At 46.4% G+C, this 13,577-nt stretch overlaps 1 protein-coding gene across 3 annotated transcripts in view; it reads right to left on the bottom strand.

Annotated features, from left to right (window-relative positions):
* The window catches only part of DAB2 (DAB adaptor protein 2), a 50,932-nt gene extending 40,772 nt beyond the window's left edge, over nt 1–10,160 (bottom strand). For 2 of the 3 annotated variants that reach the window (XM_077896144.1, XM_077896145.1), the window contains exon 1: nt 9,950–10,159. The gene's annotated coding sequence lies outside the window, so the exon portion shown is untranslated. Of the gene's footprint in view, nt 1–9,949 lie in introns of all 3 variants that reach the window. The other variant, XM_077896146.1, reaches the window with a different exon arrangement.
* Between the last annotated feature and the right edge of the window lie 3,417 nt (nt 10,161–13,577).

Raw genomic sequence — 13,577 nt, 5'->3', positions numbered from 1 at the left:
AAAAATCTTAAGAAACCAAACCAAAACAACAACAACAACAACAACAACAACAACAAACGATATAGGCAAGGGAGAGAGAACATGCAAGTACTAAAATCGGTGCTAAGTTTTTTAGAGGAAGTGTTTCTGATTAGGGTAGAAAGCCTCATCGCCATTAGTAATGTTTAATAAGAGCAAAATTAGACTACTTCAAGGAACCCTATATAAATTGCTTTCTTATTTTTATCAATCATGGAAAGATGCGAATTTTGTCTTAAGGGCTTAATTACCCTCTTCAACAGATAGTTTTAAAATTATGACATTTACTTAAATTGCTAATTAGATGGAGGATATTTACATTCAATGTTTGGGAGTTTTCTATAACCATATTACAATCTGGAAGAGCATCTGTGTGACAGAGCCAGTGGGAGGAAAGAATCTTGTGATACACTCGGTTATTAAAGAATGTCAATGATGATTCCTGAAAAAGTTAGCCAAATTTCTGAATCAACGTTATTTTCATAAATACCAGAAAGAAACTCTATGCTCATTTGGCATTCAGTTTTGTCACTTCGTAAGGGCAAGCAATTCGGAGATGACATGAACCTCGGTATTCTAGAACCAAGCACGTTCTGTGGCACTCTTAATTATCAGATTTTATGAGTACAACAGTGCCGCTTTCAAATCAGGCAAAACTACTGAATTATAGATTTTAATGAAGCAATATTATGAAAATGTAACCAGGGCCTGTCCCAAAGTGGCTTTGGTATTTAAGTAACATGGCCTATTGACGAGAGCATTAAAAAAGGAGTGTCCAATAGCACCTGGTTGATGTCAGTCTTTAAAATATTGGACTTCATTATCACTGCAAATAGTAAGCCCTTCAACAGGTGTTGGCTACATGAAGTTTAAGAGTCCAGATCCTAAAACCAAACACGGTTGCCTCCATTGTTTCTATTAAAGAGTTCTTACATAGAAAGTTGAACATTTGTATCTCTATACACTACCTGGAAACAGAACAACACAATGTATTTGGTATGAGAATACGCCTAAAAGATCAGTAACAGTACTCTGTAGTTTAGCATAAAACGAAGATTTTATCATAGACTGTTCACATGTCTACTGAATTTGGCCATCCTGTGACCCTCTATTTTCTGGAACTGCCCTTTATGTCCATTCTCCTCCTCCCTCCCCACCAAAAATTTTTAAAAATTTTTAGTATTTCTCCCTAATCTTGCCTCACCACCACCCCAACTTCCTGTCGGAGAAGGACAAACATTATATGTTCTCATTCATTTGGGGAATATAAATAATAGTGAAAGGGAATATAAGGGAAGGGGGAAGAAATGTGTGGGAAATATCAGAAAGGGAGACAGAACGTAAAGACTGCTAACTCTGGGAAACAAACTAGGGGTGGTGGAAGGGGAAGAGGGCGGGGGGTGGGAGTGAATGGGTGACGGGCACTGGGGGTTATTCTGTATGTTAGTAAATTGAACACCAATAAAAAATAAATTAAAAAAAATGAAAAAACAACAACAACAAAAAAAAACAAAAGAGCAATACTTCCTTGTATCATGTATCTTATCCCTCACAATTAGCCAGCTCATCTTACAGCATTATTTTGGTATTTTCTATAGGCCTAACATAGGTACTTTTTAAGATGTTTAGAATACTTGAAGTAAAGAAACTCTTTGTGGGATGAATTTTTTCCTTCACTTTCTCAAAAGAATCCAATGAGAATCTAAGTTGTAAGAAACGAGTTGTAACTGGTCTACTTTTATGGTTGAATTCTTGTGGTAATGCCCTATCAGAGCTCATGGCCTTCCTGATTTTATATTATCTTGTATCTCTCTCTCTATATATATATGTATATGTATATATGTATTTTTAGAGAGAGCAAGAGGGAGAGACGGAGACAGAGACCTGTTCCCTGGAGAGGCTAATCTTTTCCATTTGCCCTGTACACACACACACACACACACACACACACACACACACACACACCCCATACCTTCTTGTATTGCATCCCTAGCCTGTAATACTTTCTGGCTTCACCTATGCGAATTCCTTCCTGTCATTCAAAGTCCACTCAAGATGTGTTGCCTTAGCGGAGTCTTCACTGACTTCTCACTAGGCTACCGTTTTTCTACACTTGCCATGACCTATTGTTGTCCTCTGATTCACTTCCCCAACTCAATGAAATTTTGAGGTCAGGTCCTACTTTTCAATGTCCCACGTAGTTTGGTAAATAGTGCACTTAAAACATTAGTGATAACATAGTTTCCACGTGTTCATAATATTCGCTTAGACAAATCTTTTCTCTACGTTGCTGATTTGTCACGAAATGTAGGTTTTGCTTCAATTGGTAAATGATCTCTGCTCAAATTCATTCTGCCAATATAGCTAGGTTAATTTATCTGAATCAGCATTTTGTTTTCCTGATTTAACAAAGAGATCTACTACATAATAAATACAGATTGAAGTTCTTTGTCCTTATATACGAGTCTCAGTGCAATCCATCTCTCCTTTCCAAACTCATGTCTTCCCTCTCTGCCATCTGTACTTTCTCTTGGTCAAACTGGCCAGTCTGTATCTTTGGACACATGTCTGGAAAATTTGCATATGTACTTCTGCCTAGGATGCGTTTTTCTTCTATCTGACTCCTACCATTCTTTTAAAAGCCACGTCCATTATCACACTGGTGTCTTCTTTCTCTCGACCCTGTCTATACCATTTAATTGTAATAAGACCATACATTAGTTGAAGAGATGTCATCTTGTCTAAATGTCTTGTAGGCAGCGATTGTTGACATTTATGTGTCTGCTAGCAGGTGTCAGGACAATATTATCATCCAACTTTCAATTACAGCCAACTTTTAGTCATTGAGAACTTTAGACAAGCTGAATAAATCAGAAATTTCCAAAGAACAAGTTAACAGGCAGTTACACAAACATCCATGCAACAAGATACCCTTCAGATGATAGCTTCAACATTGGATAAATTTAAATTTTCAATTTGTTTGTCAATTGTCAACATATACATTTCTGAAAAGCTTCAGTTATAGCTGAACGTTGGTCCAAGCAGAAATTGATATTCAGTCTCATTATCAACCAGCTCTACTTCAAAAAATGGGATGCATTTAAGATGTTTAACCTTAGAAGCAAAGGTTAAAAAAAAAAAGCCCAAACACAAAAACAAAAAATACCACCCCCACCCCCCAGTGTTAATAAAATTAAAGCACATCAGAGACTTTCTTTTAGAGGACAGATATTTGAGCAACTACTCAGAAGCATGCCATTTCCACTTCTGATCCTCTGATCTAGAGGTCAGTTATATGTTTTCCACCTGGATTAACATTGTGCCCCAAATCCAGACTGGCTCAGCATTCTTCATATAACCATGCCAGCCCTCTGACAGGTGTTCGAGAATATGATAACTAAATGATAACAGAAAGCACCTTGGGATCTGCATTACGTATCACAGAAGATTAAATCAGGTTTGGGCCTGTAATAGGACACTTAAAATATGGAAAATAAATGAGGTCAGTTGTAGGAAATGTTTAGAACAAGGAGGACAGCTATATCCAATATGGACACATTTAGTGATGCTATTCATCACTCTCCAGTTCTTTGAGCATGGATTAACTCTAGACCTTAAGAGAACTGTATTGTCCTGCCCAAAGAAGATTTAAGTGGTACCTTAAGAGTTAATATCTGTGGGCCTGTATTGGCTTAGGAAGCATTGCCACATTCTCTGCTTGACCCTCACATTTAATAGTTTCAAGGTGTGCAAGAAAGAAAGTCTTCTAATTTTCAGCTGAAATGTGTTCATCTTTAGATTTTAGCTTGCCTAAAGCTCACAAACAATTAAAACAGGAGCGTTTTCCAAATATCAGCCTAATTGGTGCATTGAGAATTGTAGTTCTAGAGCAGGTGCATTTCTGAAGCAGCAGTTCCGAGAAAGCATTTTTTTTTTTTTTTTTTATGGCTTCACCATTAACTCTAACTTTGAGGCAACTAATTTTCCTGATGGAGAACATGAAGCTCAGACATGATATCTCTTGTCTTAAATGGCAATGTGAGTTGTGGACACAGTCATTTGCAGTGCAGAGTCCAAGGTCTTAACCACTAACCTATGTCATCTCCTTGAAACCAGAGTTCCAGTTCTCTAATTCTGGATCACACCCTTATATTTCTCACTCTATGGTGTGATCTCTGCTAATCACCAGTCTCTGATTAGCATCCATCATTCTTAGGACTGTTTTGCAAGGTTGAGTGAGGCAGTTACGGATGAGGAATATTGAGTAGCATGCCTAGGAAATGGCACAGCTGTCATTCCAATGCAAGTCCAGAGTCTATGTTCTTTGTTTCATGTGATGTAGACTTTCTTCCAGTTTTCCACTCACTAGGCTCTCTTCCACGGCCAGGCTAGCAACATAATCCACATAATAGGTACTCAGTAAATATTCAGATGAACACCAAGATTCAAGTCATAAAGATAAAAAATTTTTTTTTTTTTTAATTTATTTATGATAGTCACACAGAGAGAGAGAGAGAGAGAGAGAGGCAGAGACACAGGCAGAGGGAGAAGCAGGCTCCATGCACCGGGAGCCTGATGTGGGATTCGATCCTGGGTCTCCAGAATCGCGCCCTGGGCCAAAGGCAGGCGCCAAACCGCTGCGCCACCCAGGGATCCCCAAGTCATAAAGATACATGCTTGAATCCTAGCTCTTTCATTTAGTGATATGACCTGGAGCAAGCAGATATGTAATTATCATATTTGAGCTAAGAAACAGATATTTTTTCTATCTTAAGTTCTTTAAAGTGAAGGATAAATGGAATGATATTTTCTAAACCATAAAGCTATGTAAAAACTAAGTGTAGTAGATTCATTTACCAATATGGAGAAGCCTTCATCCGCACTCTGGGCATTGCATGAAAAACAAAATAAAAAGTTTTATAGGTTAGAGAAAGCCATCTGGTTCCTGGGTAATGATCTAGTTTACTAGAATCTTTTTTAAAAGAAGTAACTGGGACAGTCTCCTAATAAATGGAGATTAATCGTGCTCTTAAAAAACCCAAAGGAGGAGAAAGGATTTGGAAGTGAGGTGATAATATAAAACTAAGGAGTATATCGGTTTTCCTCGGATCACGAAAGCAACGCTTGAGATAGTAGGAAAAATGTCAAGGTCTGTGTTTTTTTCATCTTTTGCATCCTACGATCCAGTTAAACTGAGCTATGTTTAAATGCTTTGCTTTATTATTTCCATGACTTAGGAACCCAAATACTTTGTTATACTTCCCCTGAACGACTGAATTATAAAACAAATGAATTGTGAAAGTTACTCTTAGATCATGTGGAGGGCTTGTTGAAATACAGCTGGATGAGCCCCACTGCTGGAGCTCGGCTCAGTGGATCTGGGATGGGGACCAAGAATTTGCATTTCTAACAAGTTCCCAAATGATGCTGGTGTTGCTAGTCTGGGGACCACACTGTGAGAAGCACTAATCTAGATGAATTCTCTCTAGTTGTGAAATACACGTGAAGGTAACTAAGTATCCAGTCTTGAAAGACTGAATGAATTTGATTGTAAAAATGAGAGTTTATGTGTTTGATCTGTCCCATAAAGACCTCAGTCTGTTTCAGAGAAACACTGTGCATCAGGGAGCAATAGGGTAGCTTCCTACCCAGAGAAAATGTGAAACCACATATCTCTCCCCCCAATTTCTTCCAGGTTAAACAGGGTTTTAAATCTCACTTTTCCACAATTGCTACTTCCTATTCCTCTGCTTCCCTTACTCTGTGGTTACCTAAAAATTTCAGTGACAGCACTCCTGGATTCCGCCTTCTGGTAACTTCCTTATAGCTGAACACTCACACTTGGCCTGCTCGGTTCACTCCGAGTTCTTACTAGTTTAAGGCATTGAAGGTCACTTGCCTCTAGCTAGCTTGTATACGTGACGGTAGCAGAGAAACACTGCCAGGCTTCTTTAATATTGAGGCAATAGCTCCTAGTTCCTGAAATTCCATAAACCTTAATGTTTTGCTACCTGGATGATGTAAGAAATTAGAAAGAGTTAGATAATTAAGTGTTGAGATTAAAATAAGTTGAGGGGAGGAAAAGGATGAGGTAGGTAGACAGGAGATCCTACCTCAATAAAAAAGTCACTTCCATTTTTGGATCAGGAAGCAATTTGTTCAGATTTTGCTCACCCTAGAGTGGCAGGCTTCCTTCCAGGGTAGAAGAAGGATGCGGGAAGGGGAGTAACCATGGCAACCTGCCCAGCTATGTGGGCAAGGATAGGATGGGGCCGCACGCACTTGGAAAACTTTATTTCTAGCCCAGTCACTCAGTTTAGTATGGGTGGTCCCTGCTTTCCCACTTCCTTCTGCTATAATGCTGACTTGGGGAAGAACGGCTCCCCCTCTGTAGGGAGGCTGCGAGGGGGTGGAGACCTGAATGAGCCGAAGGAGGTCAGCTTGACCAAAGCAAACTACAGGCTTCCAGGCGGAGAACAGAGAGCAACTCCCTGTCTGTTCCAGTGTGAGCACAGCAAACACACTGGCTTTGTTAATATTAGGTGCTTGAATGACGGACGCTTTTCAGGTAGACGAGCAGTGCCCGATTTTGATGAAGAAATTCTCCAGTCGGCCTTGGGATTTCACAAAGACACATAATCCAGTTGTTCGAGGGGCAACCAGAAAACAAAACACACATTTCTAGGTTGGAATAAGGTGTTCAAAGCATGTTAGATTGACAATCTCCCTACCAAACGTGGGCAAGGTACTCTTATGCTCTCCAGGCAAGGGAGCTTAAGTCCAGAGAGGCCACACAATTTGCTCAAGGTCACGTAAGCAGCAGTGGTGTAGCTGGGATGGGAATCAAGACAGCAGAACCCCTGCTCTCCAGAACCCCTGCTCTCAACCCACTACCTGACTGTTCTGGGTGGGGGGCAGAAGCTGGCATGTACGCTAGCCCTCTGTGTCCATCCTCGGCATCACGTGTTCCCCTCATCAGAAATTAGTATGTTTTTACTAATTTAGAAGAAGAGGAGACCCGGTGGCCTGCTCTCCTCGTGATTCATTCAGTCCAGCCAGGCTACGTTGCCGTGAGCGAGCTTTCCACGAAGCACACCTAACTGCTGTTGCAGCTAGCAGCTCACCTAGAGGTGACTTTGGCCTACGTCTGTGCGCCTCGGTGGCACGGCTTCAACTCTACACGCACACGCAGCACCAGGGAGAATTTTGAAAGACCACATCCTGTTACTCAGGTGTTTCTTATTGCCAGTGTAGTTCTCGTTCTGATTCCTTTTGGGGCACAGGAAACCCGACACATTCAGTCTGTTAACCGACATTCCCCAGCCAATCTGCTTTCAAGCCTTTCCACGCAGGGAGGCATGTTCTGATGACCGCGAGGGCAACCGAACACAGGAGAGCTCAGTCTTCGGCAGCCTTCCTGAGCATTTCAGCATCTCCACTGGTCTCTGAGAAAACGATCAATTAAATCCTCAAGGCAGGAGAGATGAAGGGAGAGAAACACACGATGCCTTCAAAACCATTCAGATAAAAAAATATCAGCGGTGGCAAGCTTAGGCTTACGGTAGAATTAGAAATGAAGCAGCGTATAGTTGCTGTGCGGCCAAGGTCCACAAAGCCTCCTGCAGGCCGGGCGCCACCCAGCAAGGCATATACCTTCCTGCTCTCCTTAATCTTCAGATAATTGAGGCATGGCCAAGCAGGCCAACGGCTATCACCCCCAACCCCCTGGTCAGAAGTTTCTAGAGGTCCCTGTACCACCTTCATGCCAACAAGTGTCTTAAAAGCAATTCCCTCAACCTAAACAAGGTGACTACAATCCATTCAACCTTTGGGGTAAGACAAGAAATAAACCTAATGCACGGGAATCTGGACTTTTCCATGAGTCTAAAACTGTAAAAAGTCTTCAGTGGAAATGCAGAGTCTTCCTCGACAGATTAGACAAGGCTTTTAACAAGTGCCATGGAGGGCTCCCTCCCCTCTCCTACAGCCTCAGGTGAAGATCCCGTTGTGTCCAGGATCAGAAGGCCAACAATATATATGTCACAGTTCAAAGCCGGAGGACATTTCACGGCCATCAGCGTGTTCTGGCCATCCAGGCAGATGGCCTATAGCTTGAAGGAGAACTGGCTGGTAGGATAGTTGTTTGGATAAGAAAGGACAGAGCTGGGAGGGCAGGGAAAGGGCGAGTCAAGTGATTCACCAACAGGAAAAAGAATCCAGTCTGCCTCAGGGGGAGACCCATCAGGAATCTGGAAGAAGTAATCAGTCCCAGAAACACACCCTGGGAAAGGCTACTAGATCTCCTTCGCGCTTTCTCTAGGAGACGGTCCACACGGCGCACTCCACGTTGCTGTTGTGTCAGGTGTGGCACTGTTTATTGCCCCACGCCCAGCGCTTCACCAAAAAGGTCCTTCCCCAAAGATTAAGGAGGGCCTGGTCCTAAATACTTCTGAATTCTCAAGGCAATAAACTTTGCTACAGTGTCACTGAGGCCTGTTTCCCTTCAAGGAGGGAGAGACAGAACCTGGGATGGCCCGGGCCTGGGGCCCAGAGAAAGGCAGCAGGATGGTGGTCTGACCGGTGGCAGCAGGGGAAGAGGCAAGCAAGGAGATGTCACAGAGCACCGAGACAAGCCACCGGGGAGCCGCCGTGCTCCCCCATTCCCAGCCAGTTCCTCCCTCCCCGGCAGCCTTGCCGGAGATGAGTAGATGACACACCCGGCCAGGGAGCTAACCTTATGCCTGTAAAGAGGATCAATTCTATCCGTGCTATCAAAGCCATTCCTAGGGCCTTCCTTATCAGACATCTCGAAGGCATTTTTGTGGCCGCCTTCTTCCTCCAACCATTACTTCTGTGCGAGTTAGTCCCGGTTTACCTTCTTCTCCCCCACTGCCCCGCTTTGCCCGATTAGGGCCAGAAATTTTTTCATTAAGTCACTTTATAGTGTAATAACTACATTTACTATTCATGAAGTCTCCCCTCCATAATTGTTAAGTCTTTCCATGTGTCTGGAAGCTTATTTCTGCTCTTCTCATTTTACAAGAGTGCCTCTCTTCCTTGCAAACACAAACTAAAGAGAAAGAGGAAAAGGTGGGGGGGTGGGGGGTGGGGAGAAGGGGTGGAGATAACATCCAGATTCTTTAAGTGCTTTTAATCCAGTGAAATTTCCCTTTGGACTCCGACAGCTCCCTGCTGCAACTGACGGCGGGGACCGAATTCCAGGCTAGGAAGGGAGTCGGGCCAGAGGAAGGGAAGCAGGAATAACAGAGTCGGCTCTATGCTGGGAAAACCGCTAGGCTGACTGGGGCTCCATGGTTTTAACCCATTCATCCCCCCCCCCCCCCGGCTTTTCTAGAATTCTTACTTAATCTTTCCAGCCAGTTTACAGCAAGCAAGCGAGCAGGCCGACACCTTTTAAACGCTCCAGGGATTTAAAACAAGTTTGTTCAGTCTCTTGGGCAGATACTTTCTTAAGAATGCGGGTGTGAGACAAAGTTCACATTTTCATGCCACACGTTGTCAGTCACCGGGAAAACGCTTCTCAGGGGGGCACCACCCAGGTCCCCAGCCTTGGTCACGGGGCAGGAATAAACGCCCTCGGAGGGGTTCATCAGGCGGTGGGCAGCCACGCCAGCCCCGGGGCTTTTAAACAAGCACGAGCGCGCACACACACACACACACACACACACACACAAAGGGAGGCGCTTGTGACATGTCACAGCCTGGACGTGTCTGCAGCCCGAGCCCCCAAAGGTGATGCATCCCCTGGAAGCGTTCCTCGGACCTCAGGCCCCGGACGCTGCTCCCCCGCGCAGGTCGCCTCTCGCGGTCCCCCGCGAAGTCCCGGACCCGCACCCCGGGATGGGGGGGTGCGAAGGAGGGAAGGAGACCGCGAAGCGCGGGGCCCGGGGGAAGGTCGGGAGCTACTCACCCGCCTAGCGCCTCGGCGGAGCGCGCATGACCTCGGGAGCCGCGCCTGCAGGCTGCCGCCAGCCCACCCGGCGGGCCGCGCTTAAATAGCCGCCGCCGGGAGCTCGGAGCCGCGCGGCCACTCCCGGCAGATATGGTTCTAATCAGATGCTGGCAGCCGAGGGCTCCCCAGGAATGCGCCGGGATGTTTTTGCTGCCCGGGCTCGGTAACTCCCCCTCAACGTGTCTGCTGAGTCTTCCAAACTTAACTGTTTATTAACTCGAGCCGCCGCCACGCACAGCAGAGCCGAGCGCCCGGCTCCCCCGGCTCCCCGGCCCCGCCAGCGGGGGGCGATCGCGGGGGGCGGGGGGGCGGCCCGCGGGGGAGCTGGGCACGGGGGGGGGGCGACCGGGGGAGATGGGCACGCGGGGGGTGATCGCAGGGGGCGGGGGGAGAGGAGGGGGGGCGGGGGAGCTGGGCACGGGGGGGGGCGACCGGGGGAGATGGGCACGCGGGGGTGATCGCGGGGGGCGGGGGGGGCAGCCCGCGGGGGAGCTGGGCACGGGGGGGGGGCGACCGGGGGAGATGGGCACGCGGGGGGCGATCGCGGGGGGCGGGGGGGCGGCCCGTGGAGGAGGGAGCCCTCGCCCCGGGGACCTGGGCACGCCGGGGCGATCGTGTTGGGGGGGAGCCCCCGCCCCCGGGAGCTGGGCACGCGTGGGGGGGCGCGGCCCGCGGAGGAGCTGGGCACGCGGGGGGCGATCGCGGGGGGCGGGGGGGGGGGCGGAGGGCGGAGGGGGAGCTGGGGGGCGGCCCGCGGGGGAGCTGGGCACGCGGGGGGCGATCGCGGGGGGCGGGGGGCCGGCCCCTGGAGGAGGGAGCCTCCGCCCCCGGGAGCTGGACACGCTGGCCCGGGGAGGGGGCAAATGAGGACAGGAAAGGGAAACCCCGCAGGAAGGGGGTGGGATCCACCCCGACCTTGGTTTCGCCAATTCCCTCGCTGGATCGCCCGCTGCAGGGCTGCGGCTCCCGCGGCCGCCCCGACCCTGCGGCCGTCGGAACAAAGGGCTGCCTTTACTCCAGGCTGCGCTGGCGGGAGGCGAGGGTCCCCGCGCGCATCTGCTGTTTCCAAGGCTGCGCGTGCGGCGGCCGAGGTGGGTGCACTGAACTCGGTGGGAGGCTCGGTGTGTGCGCATCGACGTATGAAATAAAATCCCGGTGGACAGAGACAGCGCTTCACGAAATCCACGTCAACGAAAGCATTCACCTCTAACCGATAAAAAAAGAAAAAAAAAAAAAAAGATCCGTGCATCAGACACAAAGTTAATATACTCGCTTCCCTTACGGTGTGTGCACCCGTGTGTAGACCCGTAACTTGACTATCTGCGCTGATTTCCACAGTATTCCCGACACCTCTAAGAAAAAACATGAGACCTAAGAAAGAAAACATTTGAAAATACTGACATGCGGTGCTCCGCAGAAGGCACTCCATAGCAGACCTTGGTGCTGGGAGTTCCTTTTCTCCAGAGTCGAAAATCATGAACAATTGGACAATATCTCCCAGAAACTCTGTCGCTTTTTAAGAATGTTGAAATTATACCTGTGAAAAGCATGTCTATGTCCCCCCCCACCACCACCTTTTTTTTAAGTTGGAGACAGTGTGCACTAAATGTGAAAATGCCAAATTGTGACCCAGAAGCAGGGGTTATTGATTTTATTGAGTGAGCAACACACAGTGGATCTGCATCTTACCTCTGGAAACTGAGGGTTCAAATGGGGCTCATGGGACACCAAGGATGTATTTTTGTGGTCCAAGCCTAGCCCAGCTGCAAAGCCACTGTGTAATTTGGGGCAGCTCAGTGTGAGTGGCAGTCCCTACTCTCAAGTAGGTCAGGGTTGGGACCGCCAGGGAGCCAGGGGGCCAGAGCTGCACAACGCTGTGCCAGTGAGAGCGTCACCTCTCCTGGCCTCTACTATTTCTGCCACCTGTCTCATCTCCTCACACCTGAGTGTGTCGGGGTGGGGGTGGGGGTGGGGGGAGTGCTGACAGTTTTCAATGTTCCTCTGAGCTAATTTGCTATTATTAAAAAAAAAAAAATGACTTCTTGTGAATGCTAAGAGGTATGTAGGATAATCTTAGAATAGTATTTAAAACTATCTTATTTAATCTTAGGATAGTATTTATAACATTTATGCAGAGAACTTTAATTCTGGTACATTTCAGGACATACTGCTTTACTTCTAAGACCCAGGAATTCAGAAGGATGATTTTCCTTCCAAAGGCTGGATAGCTGGAAAAATGACAGCTGATTTCAGACAAATAGACACATTGGCAATTCGGGGGGGTGGGGGGGTGGGGGGGGGGTGGGAAGGGGCTTCTCATAACTTCTCAACTCAGAAGTGACCATCCCAAACTTATTTTCTTTAAATCAAAAGACTGTTACTAGAAATATTAACATATGTTTGCTCTACCAAATGGAAGGGGTATGTCTCTCAATGGAATATTACTCAGCCATTAGAAACGACAAATACCCATCATTTGCTTCGACGTGGAGGGACCTGGAGGGGATTATGCTGAGTGAAATAAGTCAGTTGGAGAAGGACAAACATTATATGGTCTCATTCTTTTGGGGAATATAAAAATTAGTGAAAGGGAATAAAGGGGAAAGGAGAGAAAATGAGTGAAAATATCAGTGAGGGTGACAAAACATGAGCGACACCTAACTCTGGGAAATGAACAAGGGGTAGTGGAAAGGGAGGTGGGCCTGGGTGACTGGGTGATGGGCACTGAGGGGGGCACTTGGTGGGATGAGCACTGGTCACTGCTATATGTTGGCAAACTGAACTCCAATAATAATAATTAAAAAAAAGTTAGCCAAAAAAAAAAAAAAAAAAAAAAAAAAAAAAGGAAGGGGTATATCTCAGGAGCCAGAGGAAGAAAATGCTTTCACCTGCAGTGAGCTGGAGTTTCAAGAGAAGACTTTGATGAAAACGTCCATTTATGAGCAGTGGGCTCACACCTACAGCTTAAAATAGACCGCTCTGTCATTTTACACAGAAACCTTAAGGGTTGACAGTGGAGAACTCTGATTTGAAGAGTATTTTTATAGCTCTAGAGTGCTGATATTGCTTCTGGCACTAAATCAGTGTCCTGCTCACAGTAAGAAAAAAAAAAGAAATATGAAAATAAATTTAACCTTTTCTCTTTCTGATGGAACAGAGTTTCCTATGCATCAAAGTCATTCACTTTTCAGGAGGTCTAAAACGAACATCCTGGCAGCTGGAGAATCACACCCAAGCCCACCCAGACACTGACCCTGCCTAAATGGTTTTTCTTATCACTGCTGAAAGTAACATTTAGCAAATTAAGGTGAGGAAAAGTCAATGCACGACTATGGTCCTTGCATGACTTCCCTTGCACAAAACCTGCCTGTAAAGAAGTAAAACAACAACAACAACAACAAAACTCCAAAACCTGACAACTGTGTTCCCAGCCTAAGGAAAAGGGTAGTTAATCCCGTGACGGCTTGCTGAAGAATGCATGGTTTATTATTAAGGTAATCTCTTAAGATTTTCCTGGAATGTGCTTCCACAGCAACTCTGCCTGGGTGAGCTATCCTATGTGTGTGTCTTTTCTTCCATAATTAGG

This window comes from Canis aureus, chromosome 4 (genome assembly GCF_053574225.1).
Source record: "Canis aureus isolate CA01 chromosome 4, VMU_Caureus_v.1.0, whole genome shotgun sequence".
Classification (NCBI taxonomy): domain Eukaryota; kingdom Metazoa; phylum Chordata; class Mammalia; order Carnivora; family Canidae; genus Canis; species Canis aureus.
The sequence above is the reverse complement of the archived record's forward strand: the minus strand, read 5'-3'. Positions and strand labels throughout refer to the sequence as shown.